Source organism: Talpa occidentalis, unplaced genomic scaffold, assembly GCF_014898055.3.
Source record: "Talpa occidentalis isolate TD23 unplaced genomic scaffold, MPIMG_talOcc4v2.1 talOcc4.6, whole genome shotgun sequence".
In the NCBI taxonomy this organism is placed as follows: domain Eukaryota; kingdom Metazoa; phylum Chordata; class Mammalia; order Eulipotyphla; family Talpidae; genus Talpa; species Talpa occidentalis.
Genome location: NW_023604972.1, coordinates 127935540 through 127956009, shown reverse-complemented (window position 1 = coordinate 127956009; position 20470 = coordinate 127935540). Strand labels below are relative to the sequence as shown.

The 20470-nt window shown below is 35.9% G+C and overlaps 1 protein-coding gene across 1 annotated transcript in view; it reads right to left on the bottom strand.

Moving 5' to 3' along the window:
* CDH10 (cadherin 10) overlaps positions 1 to 8475 on the bottom strand; it is a 128838-nt gene extending 120363 nt beyond the window's left edge. The window contains exon 1 of the mRNA XM_037529178.2: positions 8151 to 8475. The gene's annotated coding sequence lies outside the window, so the exon portion shown is untranslated. The remainder of the gene's footprint in view (positions 1 to 8150) is intronic.
* Positions 8476 to 20470: the final 11995 nt, after the last annotated feature.

The following is a 20470-nucleotide window of genomic DNA, read 5'->3' as shown; positions in this document are numbered from 1 at the left end:
AATGATTAACCCCATTTTACAGGTATAAAAACGAGCAGAAACGCTAAATACATGTCAGGTGACACAGGATTTGAACCTAGACAGCTGGTACCAGTATATGCTTTTGTTCATCAGTAGTCCTCAGTGAGTGTTCTTAAATTAGAGCGATTATATGTTCAAACAAATGCAATTTCCCTGCTTTAGACATGTGCCACCTTATTAAACATGACCTTCATCAGGTGTCCTCATGAAAACAGAATATTACACAGGAGGCACTTTTCACAGTGATCAAGTTTGAAACTCAGTGACTCCTGTGGAGTGAATATTGTAATTATTGTGGGGGTGTAAAAGCTTCTGTTCATAAGAATTTTTAGCTCTGGAATTTGATGTCCACCTGTTCTTCAGACATATATTTTTACTTAGACTTCTTGTCCAGATGGATATACTTAAATCCTCACTGTATCTCACAGAGTCCCCTGAATCTACAAAATGATAAGTGGCTGCTACAAATGTGAAGTGCAGCATAGATCGCCAACCAAGATGGCTGCTCCCAAGTGACGCACCAATTCAGAAACCACTCTCACAGCTCCACAGAATCAATGTGAAGCTGCATAAAATGTATCTTGAACCTAACTGCTAACACATTTTGATATTTTCTTTAAAGATGTTGTATGACCTTGAATACAATAATTCAACTTAAAAATATGCAGATTGAGTCCTGTACTATTCACAAAAGTAACTAGTACTCATCCTTAAACCTATTGAAGCAGGGATAATGACAGGTCATGTGATTATTCATTTAATGTCCCACTGCAGCAAAGTTTGTTGTTTTATTTTATTTCTCCTTCTTTCACTACATGTTTTTATCTCTGGGTGCTGGCACAGATTCTGGTTTATGGAAGGAACTTGAGGAATAATTAACAAATGGAGGAATGAAAGAATTAAACATGATCCTCAGAGGTTTCTTCAGTGCTTCATAGACTAGAAAGACAAAACTGAAGACTCTGAAGTAGAGGAATTGCTGACTGCCTAATGAATGATATTCTTGCTAGCTAACTTACTGCTAATCCATAAAAAATCAAAACAATTAGAATATCTACGATTATTTCTGTTATAAATTATACAATGTCTAATTGTAAGTATCTCACATGAGAAGAAATTCTTCTTAAGTACAAGGTGTTTACTGGATTCATCCTTATTTCTCTGGGCATGATACCAAAGGAATGATTGGCAGTGATATACCCAAAAATCAATAAAATGAATTGGAAGCTGAGGAGAAATGGAGCAAGTTATTGTTTATATAACAAGAGATAATTTAAATTTATAAAGAGGAAAAATATATATAGCACACACAAAAAGATAAATGGCTACATATAAAGGCTTAAAATCAAAAGACTCTGCAATGATTATGAATTTTGCAGTATCATAGTACTTAATCTTCTAGCAATATGAAAAATTGAAAATTTTCATTGTGACTTTGGGGGGACAGTGGTTTCTGTACAGCACCTTGCTTTTCTTCTAGAGAGGGTATTACTCCTTTCATCCACACTATTTTTTTGCCATCTCACATGTAACTAAAATGGGTTCCATCCAGCCCCTACCTATAAAGTGAAGTGAATCAGTATCTTTGCTCTGACATCAAGAATATGGTTGTCACTTCTCTAACTTCATATCTCCACTCAGCTAGCTGCCCAGCAGGGGCTGTGTATCTAACGCCAATATGGATTTGGCCTAAAAAAAAAAGAAACTATTTGTTGCCCTCACTTTGTGAAGATTTCATACTGTTTGATGGAGGATAACGCAACTCTAAGAAAAAGAAGTTTAGCAAATAAATTATATCTCTGAACTTAGACTTTGGAGACATTATTTTCACATTATTTCCTTTTTTAATATTGAAAATAAACATTTGTGTCTAAAATATTAACTAGAACTACCCATGTATTTAACGTTGAAAAATTAGGGCATAGATTTAAAAAACATAGCAGCTAGTAGAGATTCTCAGAAAAATGAAGAGTTCTCATTTATTTTATTGCATCCATCAAAGCAGCTTTGTATCAGTAAGAAGAGGAATCATTACTTAGGGAGGAAGCTCTATAGATAATCCCCATTCTCTACTCCAGCAGGAAAAAATAAAGAATACAATGAAGGGAAGAAAAAAAATGCAAGAGTATATCTAAGCACATGCCTGTACCTAGGATTCAATTTTGCACAGATCTCCAATAGAATAACCGAAGCCTTGGTGAAGGGAGTGGATAAAGAAATAAAATTTTCCATGTGTTATTATTCATGAGAAAGGCTTTTATTCAAATGTAGGAAGCTAGATGCAGACAAAATCAATGTACATGTTGGTGGTTTTCACTCTCCAGAAACTACATATTGAAAAGTCACTCTGGTGTCAAAATACACCTCAAGACAATAGACAGGAACAATTTCCAACTTATGTCTTAGGAAGAAGTAAAAAAGAAAGATGAAAGTTTACTTAACTTGGCAAATGACTAGTCAATGTATTTCTGCTTATTTGATTACATAAATTGATATATATTGTATTCTTAATTTTATTGCTAAAGCAAATAAATACCATGTTGTTGATATTTAAAATAGATGTAATTTATATTATTTTTTTAGCCGTAGGTTTAAAGCAATGAGTTAGAGGTAATGAAATTTTAAGTTTTTATTTTGTTGAAAGCAAATATTTTAAATAAAATTATTAATGATTATATGTTTACATGTAAATTTACAAGGCAAACAAAACTGTTAAAGCCCTCTCAGATAGTCCAAATATTTTCAAATCTACCTAACTATGAGGCTATTAATTTAAAACTGATATTTAGAAGTCATGTCATTCAGAAGTATTATGGTACTTCATCTAAATTTGAAGTCTGATTAAAGAATTATGGAAACATTCCATTGCCTCTAAAAATCCCATAAGTTATCATGGTTTTCAAATGAAGTTGATTTAACTTGGTTATATTGGGAGTAGAGTTATGTGAAAAAGGAGAACTTGTCACATTTTTAAAACTTATGATGTTATCATTATGCCAAAAATGTACCTCATAATTTTATGCAAACATGTTGATTGTCTTTGATCTATATATCTGTCGAATTTTAACTTCAATTCTTGTATTTATAAAAACTATGTGAAAATTAAAAAAAAAAAACAACTGTGAAAATTGCAGATAATTACCAGTAAAACCCAAGTTTTAAAAACATTTACTTTATGTTATTGGTTATTTTAAGTTAACACACATTTGCTTAACTTGATTATTATTACAGTTTATGTTTCCCAAATTTGCAAATGGATACAAGAAGGAGCATGTTAATTCTGACCACACAATACCCAACTGAAATACTTGCTCATTACCTATTAGTTTAGATTATACACTGGTAATATTTCTATCTTGCAACAATGAAGAATCAACATGCTTCAAGAAAATCTACCTTCTGGAAATATGCAATTTATGTTTAATTTATTTTTAATGTCAAGGTTCTATCGGCTTCAATATCCTCTGTTATAGTAAATCAGCCAAGATTCTTAATCAATAATTGATATACTGCCTATAATAACTCAAGTCTATGCACTCTACATTTTTGACACCTTTGAGAAGTCATTTCATTAATAAATGCTGAATTCCCCATACTTTGCTTGCTTGTGCAATAATCTACATTAGTGCCAATTTCAATTCCTTAAAAACATAGGTGCTATAATATCTGTAAGAATTGCTTTCATTTCAAAGCACATGCTCAAGCTAACTGAACTGTCATATACTTTGTTATAATGCAAAGGATAATGTCATAAATCCCATGTACAATGTGGCAGATATGGTATACTGGCCATAAAAATCACAAGATAGACAGAAATATTATTTCATGTAGGATAACATAAAATTTCTCATGGGAAATTTGTGCAAGGACTTTGTAATTATCAAAAAAAGAAGGAAGAATGTGAGAGGGAGGAAAGAGAGGGAGGAAGAGAGAAAGGCTAAATTTCTGAGCATCAGCAGGATTCTGGAGTGTTTAGACATATCATTTAATGCTGAATTTCCTGATGTGAAGCAATGTTGTATTATACTTTACAGCTTATTGCTAATCCTGTCATGAAGTTCGAAATGTTATTTAACTTAAGTTCACATTTCTTCAGCATAAAGAATAGGAAGAATGGAGGTTGCTTTCTAAAAAAAAAAAATATGGAGGTTAATTGAAAATTGGGATCACATGGTTTGGTACAGTGCTTTATATTGTTACTGACAAACTCTCTAAGGAAATGTCTCCCTCTCGTCCAGGGATTGTTAGATGAAGGCATTTCAACAGGCAGACATTATTTTCAAGGAATGCTCCATTTTATTTCCTAAAATGATGCAAAATGTTCTTTTACTCTCACGCATTTTTTAGCTTTCCCTTTCTTTAAATCCACTATCAATAGGGTGATGTCTAATAAACGTCTCTTCTAAAGGATAGAATAACATACATTTTAAGAGTGAAAGCAAATGGAATATATAAGAGATTGGTAAAAACAAAGCAACTCTATTTTAAAAAATCAGGTATTTTTGTGAAAAGTTAGTTGTATTGATTATAAAGAGTTAAGTAAAAGTTATGCTCAAAATAAATTCTTGAACTATCAAATTATTTTGCTGTTCTGTGATGTCCTTGCATTAAAGATAATGTATTCCCAGAAATCTACAACTTTAATGTGAATGATGAGATTTTTCTTACAATGCTTATCTCTTGATCTAGTTATATTGAGTAGTGATAAAAAAAGGCACAAATCGCTTCATGTGCTTTAGAATCTCTTATGAAAGCCAACACAGCTAGATTTAAAAGGGCTCAAGGTCTCATCCTAAAATGTCAAGTGAAGTGAGGCTGTTGTAGAACAAGAAAGGAAGAAGAGGCCAGAGGTCACCCTGAACTGATACTGTTATCTTAAAAAAGATAGGCACTCCTTGGTGATTGTTGAAATTTTCTAGTTTTTATATATGAAAAAAACCTATCATTTTGAGGTCTGAAGTTGTTGGGGGAGGGAAGCAGAGATTGTTGTTTTAGTGTTCTGTGACTATAACCCAACTACTTTAACTAGAAAAAGATTTGTTTTAAAATGTTGAAATTTGGAAATTTTTTGTCATTTTAGGTCATTGGAATAACAACAAAATAAAATTTTGGGCTAACTCATTTGTCTTAATAAAGTGTCAAGGAAAGGTATTTAGAATTTCCTAAGTTCACTTTCATTTCTTAAATAGGTATTCATGTAATTCTTTAAACTGATTTTTTTTAAATATGCATAATAAGGACCATACAGCCTGTGTGCTATGCTTCATCAAGTCACCATTGGTCAGGAGAAGCCTAACAGGAATTAGGGCACCTTTCTGTACTTGGTTTTTAAATGTGTTTATTTTAGATGCCATCATTAATTATAATATGGTTAGTAAAGTGACTTTTCTGAAATTCTATCCCAGATAATAATTTTGGTTCATCAAAAGTAGTTTCAAACATAGACCTGAAATGAAAATATTTGCATAAAATCACTCTAATGGGCATAACCAATTTGTATACTTCTCTTTTTGTTATTTTATTTCAGGATTTTACCAGCATATCTAACAACAGTATTAGAATGGGATTTCTTTAGTAGAGATGAGAACATATTATGACTGATGCTCTGAAACCCAAGGGCTAGACTAGAGGTTGTTGGGTTTACATGCCTGATTTGTATTAATTGCTTCCTATGCAACACAATTACTGATAATAACACTGAACCAGAATATGGTTACTTTGCTGCTGAATCAGCATGTTTGGAGCTAACGCTTCTCCTGTGCTGCAGCCTAGCGGAATGATTTGGTATAAAAATGACATATTCCAGGAGGACACGGTGTTATCACTTGCTGCAAAGTAGGTTAAGAAATGTAGGAAATAAGTCACAGGCTCAAAAATCTCCCATTAATGGATTCTGCCACAATTATTTGCTTTTAGGGAAAATTCAGTAAAGACCAAGAAATGTTATCTTACAGTCTGCGCACAGATCACATATTTGGGATTTAACCTTTTCATTTCAAATGATCTCTTTTCAACAAGAAAAAAAAAAATCATACCTCTTTCAGAAATGACACTAACTTTTAAAATAACATGCCAGAAACCTCTCTCTCTAGGTAGAAAATCAATTTTCTGTTCTTTTCTTTTCTGTTTGAAAAGAAAATTGTAGTTAACAATCTAACAGTGTGATCGTCAATTGAATACCTGTTTACTACGGCTCTTATCCATAAACTGCTAGTTTTTACAAACACCTAGGAAAATCACCTGAAGCACTGGCCAGTTCCCACAAATTTAACCACAACCACTCACACATGCATATGTCCCAGATGTCATATAGGTTATATGCTCTTTTCCTAGTTCCCTATTTCTTTTTCTTTTCCAGACATCTAAGTCTATGGACTTCTATTCTTTGATTGGAGTCAGTCAAGGCAGAGGCATTCACCAGGGAAGTCAATTTGTTAGCAGCAAGTATTTGAAACCAAAGAAGTATCCCACTTAATGAAAGCAGACATTGACTCATACTTTAAAATCACAGCCAAAAAAAAAAAAAAAAGGAAATGAAAGAAGCATTTTATGTGTTTATCATCAAAATGGGTTTGAATTTGGTGTTTCTCTAAGCCACAGATACACTGCGCTGGTATTTGTGCCCCTTTAATTCCTTCACTGCCCCGACCCACCCCATAAACCACGATTTCCTTATGCATTGCACATTGATTACATATGTGCCACATTTACTACATTGTGGGGAAGGGGAGCAAGAGAGATTACCAAAGCAATTTATTATTTACCTATTTCTCTATAACACGACCTTGTTCCTTTTTCTTCTTTCCTTTAACTAAATATGAACCTAGAGCTCTTGTCAATGACATAATGTTTTCATGAAAGTTCTACTAATTAAAAATCCTCACCATACCAGACCTAAAAAATGAGCACACTCTTGCCAAGTGTTATTCACCACAGAGAAGCTCTTGTAGCTACATTTTAAAGAAGGCTAGAGGGGGATGGTGTGGTGGGAGAAAGTCTACTAACATATGCATTGAAGTATAACAGTTGTCAGCATCACAGGGACAGATTATTTTTTAATATAGATTCTTCAAGAAAAAAAAAAAACAGTAAGAAAAAAACAATATATTTCCATACAGCTGAAAGTGATGGATGTGCTGTTTTGAATAACAGAAGCTTTTATAGGAATGAAGAAACACGATGATAGGAAATAGATCTGGTTTTTGGAAGTAAAAGATGATAGGTCAGTTATAACATGTTCGTCTGTTATTACAACTGTAGACCCCCTTTTTATAATGACAAGGAGGTGGTAGGTTTTTATTGCAGTGGCATAAAAACACTTTCAGACAACTGCTTTTCCCATACTTACAGTGCTATCAATAGTTACTTGTTGGGAACATGCATTTAGACTTGCAATGTGCTGCATTAATTTAACACCACATAAAATATGGATTTTATTGCAGCAGAGACAATAAATGCTGCAACTGCTGACTACATGCATTTAATCTCCCCCTTTTCATCTCCCCCCCTCTCATATTTCTGAGTCAGATACAAATGCGAATATAGAAATTATGCTTATTCTATTTCTGATGAATGTCAATCTCTTTTATTTATGCAGATGCTGAGTGACCATTGACAGTTTCAAGGAATCTGTCTTCTGCCTGTCATTTCTCTTTATACTGAACGATGAACTACGACTATGTGAGTGCAGAGTGAATCCATTCATATGGAATACAAAGTAATGTTAGATGTTAGAGTTCACAGCAACAATGTTAGCTCTTCAATTGATCTTGAAAATGAAGATCAGCAAGTATAAGCATTACAGATTATACTCCATGATATATTTTTAGTATTTGTTCAGAATGAATGAATTCACAAACTCGATCATCACAACCCACTGTTGAGCATAATATACAATTTACCCATTTTTAGTTGATCTCTATAGATATTCAAAGCAGTTATTTCAAATTACCTAACATATACATAGTTTTATGCATGTATTAAACAGAATTATTTAGAAAGAATTGCAACTCAAAAGCAAACATTTCTCCCCCAGGGAAAGAAAATAAAAGACCTTAAGGGAGAGAGAGTGACAGAGAGAGAGAGAGAGAGAGAGAGAGAGAGAGAGAGAGAGAGAAATGAAGTCCTACCTTTTTTAAAATCAGCTTCTGGATAACGGAAGTTGGTTTCAGCCAAAATCACCCTGGAGAAATTGTCACTATGTCCCCTTTTTGTTTGTTTTCGCCTGTTATTTTCTACCCCTGATTCTACTTCAATCTAACTCAAGATTTCTCTCAGCATCACTTTTAACTCTGGACGGCAGGGAACCAAGGAAAACCGGGCGAGCACACTCTGATTGGCTTTCATTCAGTGCTTCTGATTAAGGGAAGGAAAAAAAAAAAAAAAGAAAAGAAAAGAAAGAACAGGGGGGTAGGGGGAAGCCCTTCCTCACAAGGAGAGAAAGGTTCTGCTGATAGAGCTGCAGCACTCGTCATGGGAAGGTTAGGGACTGGGGAAGCGCTGGCTTTTGCTCGCACACAGCGATTTGCAAGTGAATGCGAGGGGAGGGCGCATCCAAGAGGAGGGCGCAGGATGAAAGGCCTCCCCTCCCCCGCAGGGCAGAAAGACTCTCTGTTTCCAGGCTAAGGTAATCAGCCCGATCTAATCCGGCTGTGTCCGTAATACAATCTCAGGAACAGGACTGATTCTTGCAATTCTTTTTTTCATAGATACTTTCTTCTGACATGCATCTCCCCGCACCATCCTCAGCCCCACTCAAGTCCTAGCGGAGTGCCAACTCAAATTGCAGGCAGCCCTGCCACGTTGCCACAGAGATTTCTGTTGTTGTCTTAAATTTTTATTTATTTTTGCCCCCAGTGAACTTTCTTTTCTCGATTCTCCAAATTGCTTGTTTATGCTGCTGGTCCTCACAGGAGAACATACCTGCACCACCGTTCCGGCATGTCCCTGCGCCGGGCTTGTCTGCTAATCTCATCTGCTTTGCATTTTTATATTTTAGAAGCAAACATTTTATGCATAATGCAACTAGGCAATGAATGCTATTAAACTGTTTGGTCTTGACATAATCATCTTTTTTTTTTTTTTTTTGGCTCTTTTTTTTTTTTTCCCGCAGATATTTGAGTTTCATGCCCAAATATGTATGGGAACAGATGTAAACACATCTGGGTGCTTCTATTTTACTATCAACCTTCTAACTGCCCATCTCCCTGTTTATCTCCATATTAAGTTGGATTCAACCAAAACCTTACCAAAGGATGTCAGTATCGCACCACAAAATAAGGAACATCTTTACATTTTTCTGGCTACATGCATACTCCTTATAAAAGTAAACAAGTTATATGTACTATATATGTACGTATATATATATATATACTATAAAATAATGTTACAGTTAGAGGAGGAATTTTAAAAAAGATGATCTTCTCCAGCCATTTTTTAAATATCAATGATACTATTCAGAAATCTTAAATGACTTGCATGTGGTCCAGAGCTAAATAGTGGCAGAGTTAAAATAATAATGCTAGTTGACATTTTTATATAGTTCCTGTTTAATACTATTTCTGGGATGGCATACACCTCCTAGACACACACTTGATGACTCCAACATTTGTGTGTCCCTTAAACAATCAGCATAAGGAAGTAACTCAAAGGGGGAGTTAGTTGTCATTTAAAAGGGTCCAGTAGAGAAAATATCCAAAGGTTGAGTTCAGATCTAAAATGCTATTTAATTAATGGAAATACATTTTGCATTTCAAAAATAAGTTCCTCGACAAAATAGAAGTTATTCTTCTCTTACATAAATTTCCGAGTTGGTATGATTGCTGTGCTCTGCGTTGTCATCAGAAACTAAGTTTCCTTCTGTCTGATGCTCAACCATTCTCAAAAAAGAGTAGAACTCATTACAGGATCAAAAAGAGATCACCCCTCCCCCCCCCCACCACACACATCTGCTTCCAGGGAAAAAAGTAGATTAAAGAAGGGAAGGATATTTCTTTTGCATCTTTCTATGATTTGAATGGCTGAAATTGAGACATTTGGCCACAAATTGTTGCAAGGGAGGCTTGAAAATAGAGCATTCACTTTGCAAGCTATTTGCTAGCTAACATCTTTGATAGGATTAGAGGAGGAGTTGGCAGAATTGGATACTAATATATTGATGTATCTGCATATAATATAGATATATATTTCATGGCTTTCCACCGAAAAAAAGGTGTTACCTAAATTTATAATTTTGGGGGGCCTTCCTGGTGGCGCAGCGGGTTGAGCGCAGCACTGTGAAGCTGTCCACAGCTTCTGCAGTGCCGGTTCGATTCCCAGCCGGCCAGGGAGAGTCCCACATGGCGAGGCAGACCTCTCCTGTCTTGCCTGCTGCTCCCCTCAGCAGTGTATTTCAGTCCTTCTGCCTGTTCTGCTTCCCGCTCTGTCTCTGGTGAATTCTCTCACCCTCCCACACCTCTGGCCTCTACTCCAGTGCTTGTAATAATAAATAAATAAATAAATAATAAATTTATGATTTTGTCATAATATTAGAGAATGCTATCCATGCAAAATAATTTCAATATTTCAAAACTTATTAAGGAAAAATGATATTACCATTTCCTGTAATTTGTTCTGATCATGTTAATATGGCTGACACATGATAAAAATACGATATTACAAAGTTCAGGAGATGTAAATTTAGATATAACACACAGAGAGAGCATATGAACAATAAATGTATGAAACATATCCCATTTTCTGCAATGCCCTTATTATAAAAGATAAACTCTATACCTGAGACCAAATGTTATCTTATTGAATATAAACTTTTATAATAAAAAATAAAGGAAAGACCTGAACATTGCCTAAAATTTTCTGATAATACATATTGCCTTATTAAACTTTATCATTTTTCAATTCCTTTTAAATCACTCTATAAATGGAGTTCTGCAAGTTTCTCTTTTTCCTTTTAGATTTTTTTCTAGAATATTAAACTAGTCTTATGAATTAGATAAAACTTCCCTATAGTCACCAGTGGTAGGAAATGGTAGCTCATGAGAAGTCAGAAAAGGGGGACAATAGATATCAGGAATGGGTTGCATGGATCAGCACCTCACAAAACTGTCCCTCAGTGTGAAGGGAGGTCACATGTCCATTATATGCAAACAAAAGCTGAGGACAACTTTAAAAATGTATTTCTACACTTTAAAAACTAAGTGCAAAATTGCACCTAGAATGCCTTTCTATAATCATAAAACACTTAAGAAATGGAAGTACATTCTCTCATGACAATAATGGGACTCTCTGAAGGCTAATCCCTTCCTTGTACATAGAAAGACCCAATTTGAGTAAAATCAATTACATAAAAATACCTTCTATTCCATGTGGAGTTATATGTCTAAAAGTTGTCATCCTATTGCTAAACAATAAGCGTAAATCCTTAAAGTGCCATTTGCAAAATAGCTAGACCTGTTTATTAACAATCCCTCCTTGGCCTGTCCTTTCCTTTCCGTTATTCAGAATAATATCAGTTGGCCTCCCTGGTGGCACAAAGGGTTAAGCACTGCACTAGGAAGCAATCTGCAGCCTCTGCAGCATGAGTTCAATCCCCGGCTGGCCAGTGAGAACCCCACATGGCGCAACAGACCTCTCCTGTCTTGCCCACTGCTCCCCTCAGCAGTGTGTTTCAGTCAGTCTGCCTTTTCTGTTCCCCACTCTGTCTCTGGTGAATCCTCTCACCCCCCTCCCCCATATCGCTGGCCTGTGCCCCAGCTCTTGTATGCATAAATAAATAAGTCTTAAAAAAAATAATAACAGTTTCCACTATAAGAGGAAGTTAACCAAAGCTAGTTTTCTCTCTATAGCCCTGGGATGAGAGTAGAAAATGTCTACATTGCTTCTCTCTCCACAAATATATTGGCAGGAAAATAATTGGGCATAGTTTGTTTGACATAAATTATAAATTATTCCCTTGGGGGTGAGTATCCCGTGTGGAGGTGGAGGTGACTCACATTTAGTTTGTCACATGCCTTCATCTTCCTTATACTAGACATTAAGTTTGTTGCGTAGACAACACCGCACTGACAAATGGGAGTCGTGGAGCAAGCTCTAGGACAGGATGCTGCTGAAGAGCAAGATCCTGTTTTATTGATAGAATGATTGCACAGCATCAGCTGTGAGAGGAAGGAGGGCAAAGAGAAAAGGGAGGGGTGAAACTAGAAAACGTGCTGTGTCATTGATAGTATCGGGTTGTGAGTCTGCCCTCCAGGCACTTCTCATCTGCTTGATGACTTGGTATCTTCATTGAGATCAAGCCCTAGATCTCCAGCCAGGGTTTCAATCAGCTTCTGGGGTCTCTTGTCATACATGGGGGGATGGGGGTGGGGGTGGGCATTCCCTGTCACACCTCAAGATGCATAGCCTTCCCAGGGTGATCAAGCTTCAAGCTCTTGGTTGATTTGAAAGGCACCTTGTAAGGTTTGGCTCCTGTGACTGATTGGGCAGTTCTGACCTTGCACAGGAATGCAGAACTGCAAGTAACAAAAAATGGTGGCCCAGCAGGGCGCTGAGGGTTAGCAGACTGTAGCGGGAGGATGGCATAGAGCAGGATGGCAAACCTGCTCCTTGACCCTATGCAGCCAGGTAAAGCAGGGTCCTGGAGCCCTTGGTGGCTTTTTCAGGCTTTTATTTAGTTTACCAGCTACATGGCAGGCAGGGGTGCTGGGAGGCTGGCAGGTCTGCCAGCCCTCGGTGAATCTTCACTCTTCCTGGGCTCTCTGGTATTCTCTCATGGTCTCATTTTCTCTCTTCTGCGTCTCTTTCTCTCGCTTGTTCTTCTGGTGGTTCTGTTTCGCTCTTGCTTGTTCTCCTGGCATCCCCATGATGCCGCCCTTACAGTCCCATTCTCGGCCCAGATGCGCCCACCTATGCATGCCCACACCCTATTCCAGGTGCCTGCCCTTAGGCATGCATTCGGGACCGCAGGGATCCATCATCAATGCAAGACAAAAGCCTGATATTTTTTAACTTACCCTACACAGACCCACAGCTGAATAAGTGGAAATGCAAGGTGGAAGGCAATAATTTTGGAAGTTTCTTAAATCACAATAATGGATGTTTGATTCTGGAGATGGAAGTGCTTTTGTCACTCACATAGTTCTCTTTGTAGTTGTGCTGTAAACACAACTTACCACTCAAAATAAACTGATTACTTTGCCTAGAGTGGTTTCTGTTATCTGCAATGGAACTGAATTGTTACTGACACCTCTTTTACTATTTAACCGTATCTCAACATTTCCTAGGTCATATAACTGTGGGTTAAGGGAAGGTTAAGGAAAATTATCATATTACCAGTGATGTTTCCAAAAATTTAATCACTTTGAAAAGTAAACGGTTAACTAAAGAGCATGTAATCTTAATTTTCTGTTCCTCTCACTGTCCCCTTCTCTTTATTAGCACAGGGTCATGTGTAGGTATAAAGAGCAAGTCTGGTTGTCTTGAATTTTAAAAAGTCAACCTCAATCATACTGCCTGTTTTTTTTTTTTTCACATTATTTTTAATGTAAAAATTTGTTGCATATTAAAAGATTTATAAGTAAATCTTAGCAAAACATTAAAAAAAGAGCCTCCCTGGTGGCCTAGGGGTTAAGTCTCAGCACTATCACCCCTGTGGTTTGAGTGTGATCCCAGGCCTGGAAGCTGACCCACAGATGGTGCAGCAGACCCCTCCTGGCTCCCTGTTGCTTCCCCTTCAGTGTATTTCAGTAGATAAGCTTTTCTGGCCCCCAATGTGTCTCTGGTGAATCCTCTCACCCCTCACACCTCTAGCCTATACCCCAGTTCTTCTATGCATAAAATAAATAAAAATACATCTTTAAAAAAAGAAGGCACAAGAAACAGCACATCATCACATTTGGGGCCATTTTCTTTGTCCCTCAGATCCCATCTGGGCTGTGCCTGAAAAGGGCTGAGATGGCTACTACTCACTCAGAGCTGAGAAACATTTAGCCTAGGCAACCCCACTTTTTATATAATACACTATGAGCAAAACTTCCTGAACTTTGCTCCAAAGGGAAATAATATCTTCAGTTTATTGTACACTATGCAAACTTCTCTCTATTCTAGTAGGGAATGAGAACTCACCCCCCAAGTCTATTCCTATGCAATTGTCTAGCTTTAAAGAAGATAGGTCAAAAAATATGAGGTTAAAAAATATATATGTGCAGAAATGTGAGATACATATGGAAAGTTATCTTCCAAGATTATTATTTAGTGATGCAATGAGAAATATGTTAATAAAGATCAATTAGACATAAGGTGGTAGCCAACACCTTGAAGATACAGACCCTTTGCCATAATACTCTGTAAGCAGAGATGGAATATTTTCTTCAGAAATGTTACCAGAGCAACTCCTCTCATAACAGATTGTATCTCACATACTTAAACCATGAAACTTTGATCTGTGACCATTTCTCCAGCCAGGACTTGAATCTGACATGGGGTGAATATACAAAAAGAAGCCAATATTTAAATCAAGACACCACTACCACCTAACACCATTCCAATGTGTAGTGGGAAGGCTGAGGCCTTCATAAGGCTGTGGAGAGCTAAGGTGAGGATTAAATAAGTTTCTTGGTTTTCTGAGTAGCTATTAGTTCAATCTATTGTAATAGATAACAAATAGGATATTTAATAAAGCTACTTTAATATAACCATTCCCATGACTTTTAACTCAATTCACTTTAACACAAAGGAGCTTAATTTATTTCCAGAAGTTTACATCAGTACAAACACAATTACAAATATGAAGATCTCATCTACTAGGCATTGATTTTGCTCTTTAAGCTACTTCATTTTAGCCTTTCCATTTCACCATTTTAATGGAGGAAGAGGGTGAGGCAGAATTTAGTTTTCAAATGTCTATTTTCTAATTGTCTTTTACCCTTTCTAAATGGGCCACTTTCATGTGCCCATCCTCCCTTTCCTTCCGCCCCCTCCCCCATGCCTTTTCTTCTTTCCAGAGCTTTGGTTGAAATATCTTAACAACTACATGCATGAGTGGGGTATCACTAAAGTTTTCTAGCTCTTGGGGTGAATTTCCAACTTAAAATCATTCATAAATAGTTGCTAATCTTTCCTTTGTATGTCAGCTGGGAAACGCGTCTATTCCAAGCATATGGTCACCCGAATCCTTAGGAAAATTTTGCACACAACAGAGTATTCTACCTACGGAACCAATTATATGACCTGTGGAAGAGACTCTCTCATTGATCAAATCCAAGCTTCCCTGAACTCTTTTATGTCTGGGACTGAATGGACTGCATTTTCACTTTTGTGCTGCTCTATATCATTCAGTTTTAGCAAGAATCCTGCTAAGTCATTTTATCCAGAATCCCTACTCACAAATCTGATCACCCTCAATTTCTGACCAATTCTGCATGCTCCATTATCCCTCAGGAGAGGTCTGGGCTCCCCTACTTTGCCCTGAACAAGAATTATTTGAGGACAATGTAACTGGAATTTACTCTTAGCCCTGATGATTCCACCAAAAAAATTTTCATCACTGACCTTCCCCCCTGCCCATGCTCCTGGGCTACAAATTCTAATTTTCTCAAGTTATACTCAGAGATGAGTTTAAACTCCCTCTCCCACTAAAGACCTCATTGCAGTGACCCCTTGAAAAAGCATTTCTTATCACACTTAAATAAGTGTTGACAAATGTCTAAATGTCATGTCATTGTCCGAAACAAAGGTTTCTCAAAATGCATTTTATGGAACAACAACATAAGTACCACTTGGAAACCTGTAATAAAATGCCTTTTCTTAAGTCCCATTTCAAATGTACTGAATCAGAAACTAAGGCAATGACCAGTGTTCTGTGTTTTTCCATGTCTCCATGTAAGACTGAGAGCTAAAATTCAAGAACTGCAGATCTACGGTTGCTTTAAAGCAATCTAGAAAAGAAACTGACTTAAAACTCATGGTTTACAAATGAGAGATTTATTTATGCAATCACTTATTATTTTTAACACATATATATTATATGCAGAAGCACTGCAAAACATTATGCTATTTATGAGATCGTGGGGGAGAGCTATAATCATGGTCCTGGCTAAATAAGGATTTAACCATCTAATGAAACAGACAGAAATGAAGACAAGTGATACACAAAAGTAAATGAAGGGGAAGAGAGAAGGGAATTTTGCCAAGAGTGCAATGAATGTAGAAGTAGTTACTCTCGAGGTTTCAAAATAGGATATTACAACTCTGATGAATGTCGGCTTTGGTTTTCATTTCAGCAGTCAATGTGCTAGGGGAGGGTAGCAGTGAAAACGGCTGGCCATGTTGCTCCATCCCCACAGCACGTTGATTAAACAAAGTAACACTAGAGTTGCCAAAAGAACAGACCAGAAGGAGGAGATTTGAACTCCTTTTTTATAATCTCCATGGATAGTGGTAGCTTACTTTGCATACAAATGTTGGTTCTTACCCCAATCCCTCTTGTGATTACACTTACCCCTATGTAATCCCTAATGTGACATTATGGAAGAAAATGAGAAAGAGAAAATGAGAGGAAACAGGAGGAGTTTCATAAAATCAGATTCCAAAACTGAAAGAAACCAAAAATGGCTCTTTCTCCTGCACAGAGTTGGCTTTATCGGTGTGCAATCCGTGGAATGACACTGGACCCCGTGATTGGAAGTGGCCTGCTTTTGGTTTAATACACTACTGCTCCATTCTTAAGTTTTTTAATAATGTTTGAATGAGGGGTTCCACACTTCCTTTTGCACTGAGGAACGTGATTTTGTAACTGATCTTCAAGTCACTGACTGATCATGCTGATGCAGTATGATGACACCCGTGGACTAAAGAGATCCCGTCATAGGTGAATTCTTGAACAGTAATCAATGTTGACATTTAACAGACAAACACATCAATAAATCTATTTGTCATTAGTAAACAAGGACAATAAAGTGTACCTGACTCTCATTAAACTGTACTTAATTCTGCAGCATTTGATCTTTAGTGTCAAGGCACTGGCATAAGGCGCCTCAATGAAATCAGCAGGTAAAATTTCATTCATTCATGTATTCAGTTATTCATTCTCCAGCTACTTACTGAACTGCTACAATGCGCCATACATTTTACTTGACTCAGATTATATTATTCACCCTGTTAAGTACTGTGAAGAGAGGCAATTGATTCTATTGTAGCTTATAAGGATGTTGACCTAAATTAGAAGAATGATGAATGTCCTTTACTCCAGTGACTTTTAGAAGAAATCACTCTGTGTTACCAAGTAACACTTAATTCATACCTTCCCAACACACAATTGGCCAACCAGTTCCATTACTGCAAGTAGCTGCAATCCGCAAGCATGTCATGCATATACATACATAAGTGCAGATTATTAGAACAGTGCAAACTATCATCATGTGACTAAGGTTATGTATATTTACCCATTGAAAGTACTTAATCTCTGCCAGCTATTTCACACCAGCAAAACAAAATAAAAGCAAAAGTAAAATAACAACCATTGAACTATTTGCTAATCGTTGGTATTAAATTATATTTGAGATGGGGAAAAAATACCTGTATTGGAGAGATTCCGTTATGTAGTGAACTACCACTGTTTAATTTTCATGTAAAGATGTATTTACTTTTATACACCACGGTCCTTGCATCAAAATAGACTTTGGTTGAAAAGTCACCAAGATTTATCAAATATTTAGATGTTTTTAAACAATCTGATTCAGCCCACAGTTAAATCAAGAGTCAAAACAAATGTACTCTGATTTAGAGGGTTTTATTTTTAGATAAAGATTTATATTTTATAGATTTCATCATTCAATTTCTGCAGTAACTGTTCAACTAGATACAAGAGCTCAAGCTAAGTATAGCTGCTTAGCATTTGCATTTCTTATCCTAACTCAATTAATGCAACTAGATTAAAAGTCTTTGCAAAAAAAAAAATCCAACACAAATTTTAGGTGCTTTGTTAAAATTATTAGTAGTCCTACTACCATGTAGTTTAAAATATTAATTCTAAGAAACAAAATAAATCAAAGCATAATAATTATTATTTGTGAAATACCTGAGTTGGTTTCTATAAATACTGAACCAGGAGTGGAAATTTGTTAAGTGTGTCCTTTCATCTACTTTATTTTAGTTATTGTTATCAATCTATAGCATAGTAAAATGCCTTTTTTTTTTTTAAGATTTATTTATTTACAAGAACCGGGGTACAGCCCAGATGCACAGGAAGGTGAGAGGATTCACCAGAGACAGAGTAGGGAACAGAACAGGCAGACTGATGAAATTCACTGCTGAGGGGAGTAGCGGACAAGACAGGAGAGGTCTGCTTCGCCATGTAGGTTGCTCCCTGGACGGCCGGGAATCGAACTTGTGCTGCAGAGGCTGCGGATTGCTTCATAGTGTGGTGCTTAACCCCTTGTGCCACCAGGGAGGCCCAAAAATCAGAAAATTTAAATCTTCATTGATTTGATAATATTGATGCAGGTTTGTGAACCACAGCTAATGAGCAGATTATTTTCTATTTAGAACAATAAGCAGTCACACACGCGATATGAGATATCAGCAAATAAATATAAATTGCAGATATAAATTACTAGAGGTTTGAAAATCTTATCATGATGTTACTACCTTTACTCCTTTGTGTTCTCCTGGTAGCTGACAGTAGGCAACATTGTGAGTGCCCATATGGAGTGTTTTGTTTATATGCAAACCCTCAAAAACTGTTATCTGTCTTTTATCCAATCTTCAACTTCACACACGACTATTATTGTTTTTACTAATTTAAAAATTTCATAATACTACTTTAGAAAAGACCATCAGTATTTTCATGCTTGAATCGACACAGTGCTGCTCTCTTCAAAGTCCCTATCTTTAGTGTTTCTGCTTATCCATCTTCCTAATCACCCTGCAAGCTATACATTTTTCACTTGAGTAATTTCTAGCCAAAGCTTTTTTAGATAAAACCTAATTTGAAAATCTAAACAAGAATATTTTGAAGGTATATGCAAATTCATGGAGATGAGATTTCAATATTATAAAGTTCTGCTCTTTGATTTTCTTAGCAATGGCAATTGGTTCCCATGTGATGTTACATGGGGATGAATACTTTTGGCATTTTAGGTGATGCTTTCAATAATTAAAAATATCAACATTATATATTAAACACTGTACTAGGAACAAGGAAGCCTAAGTTTGCACACTTAATAGCAAATTAAAAGGTGAATTAATCAGAAGAAAACCATATGTAATTTGTATTTAATTAAGACATTTAAAAAATTTCTATCCAATTTACATGTAGATCTGAGTAATAAACTCTCTTTAAGCCCATATGAAGTATCTCAATATATGGAAATAAATGTTAAAAGTGACATAAAATAATATTTAGTTTAATGTAACTTAAGTGTGTTTATCTCTTACTATATTACAGTAAACTAGTATTTTAAACACTGATCACACATCCTAATTAAATCATTACTGAGAAAATAATTTCAATGACAAATGATAAAATAACTTAGTATGCTTTTATAGATTATTATTAAATATCTGAAGTATTAACAAAAATTTAGAAATTCTTAAGAAAAAATAATATTCTTCCTTGCCTCGCCATGTGAGCTTTCTGCAAAGCTTATTTGTGTTCCCACAAGATTCACTGTGTTAATACTGACCTTTGATGCTGTCAAATTGGCATCTGGGTGAATTCTTAAAAGCACACAATGTGAAGAGCACCATATAGAAGGGAAAAGAATGTTAAATTAAACAGTAAATGCTTGGTGATAAATATTAGTACCAGCTGAGCTTTAACCCAGTTACTTAAATAATAATAATAATAATCTTATTAATTTATATCCAAACATAAAAAATGTCACCTATTCCAAAGTTTATACCTCATTCTGTTTTATAATAGACCATGGATAGTCTATGCATTTTAGAATTTTGAAAGTAATAGTAATTCATTACTATCCTGCTAGTTGAATGACCTAAAAATTTATCAACATAGAATGACCTTTGTTTTTAACATTTCATGTGAGAGAGGATCAATAGACATGCAAGGGAGACTGCAATGTTATCAATGCTAAGATCATACCTAATTAACAAGATTTTTTGCTTTTCCTGTGCTCAAAATTTAGTGATGTCAAACTAAACTGTCTAGTGATACTTTCCACATAGTAATGATTGTTCTGTATTGGTGTTATTTTTTCTCACCTAATTAAATAATGAAACTACTGATTTGAACTTATGCTATATATTTGTCACAAGGCTTTCAGTGTGTTTCCAGTTTTTATATTTAACTATTTGACTATTACTTTGATTCGACAAATTTTTTTTCTCATGTCCTATAGCAAGTATTTGAGAAAGGGCTCTATGTTTAATAGTGTTTAATAGCAGTCTCTGATTCCTGAATGAGTACTTTTTCCTGTGATCTTTAGTTTGTGAC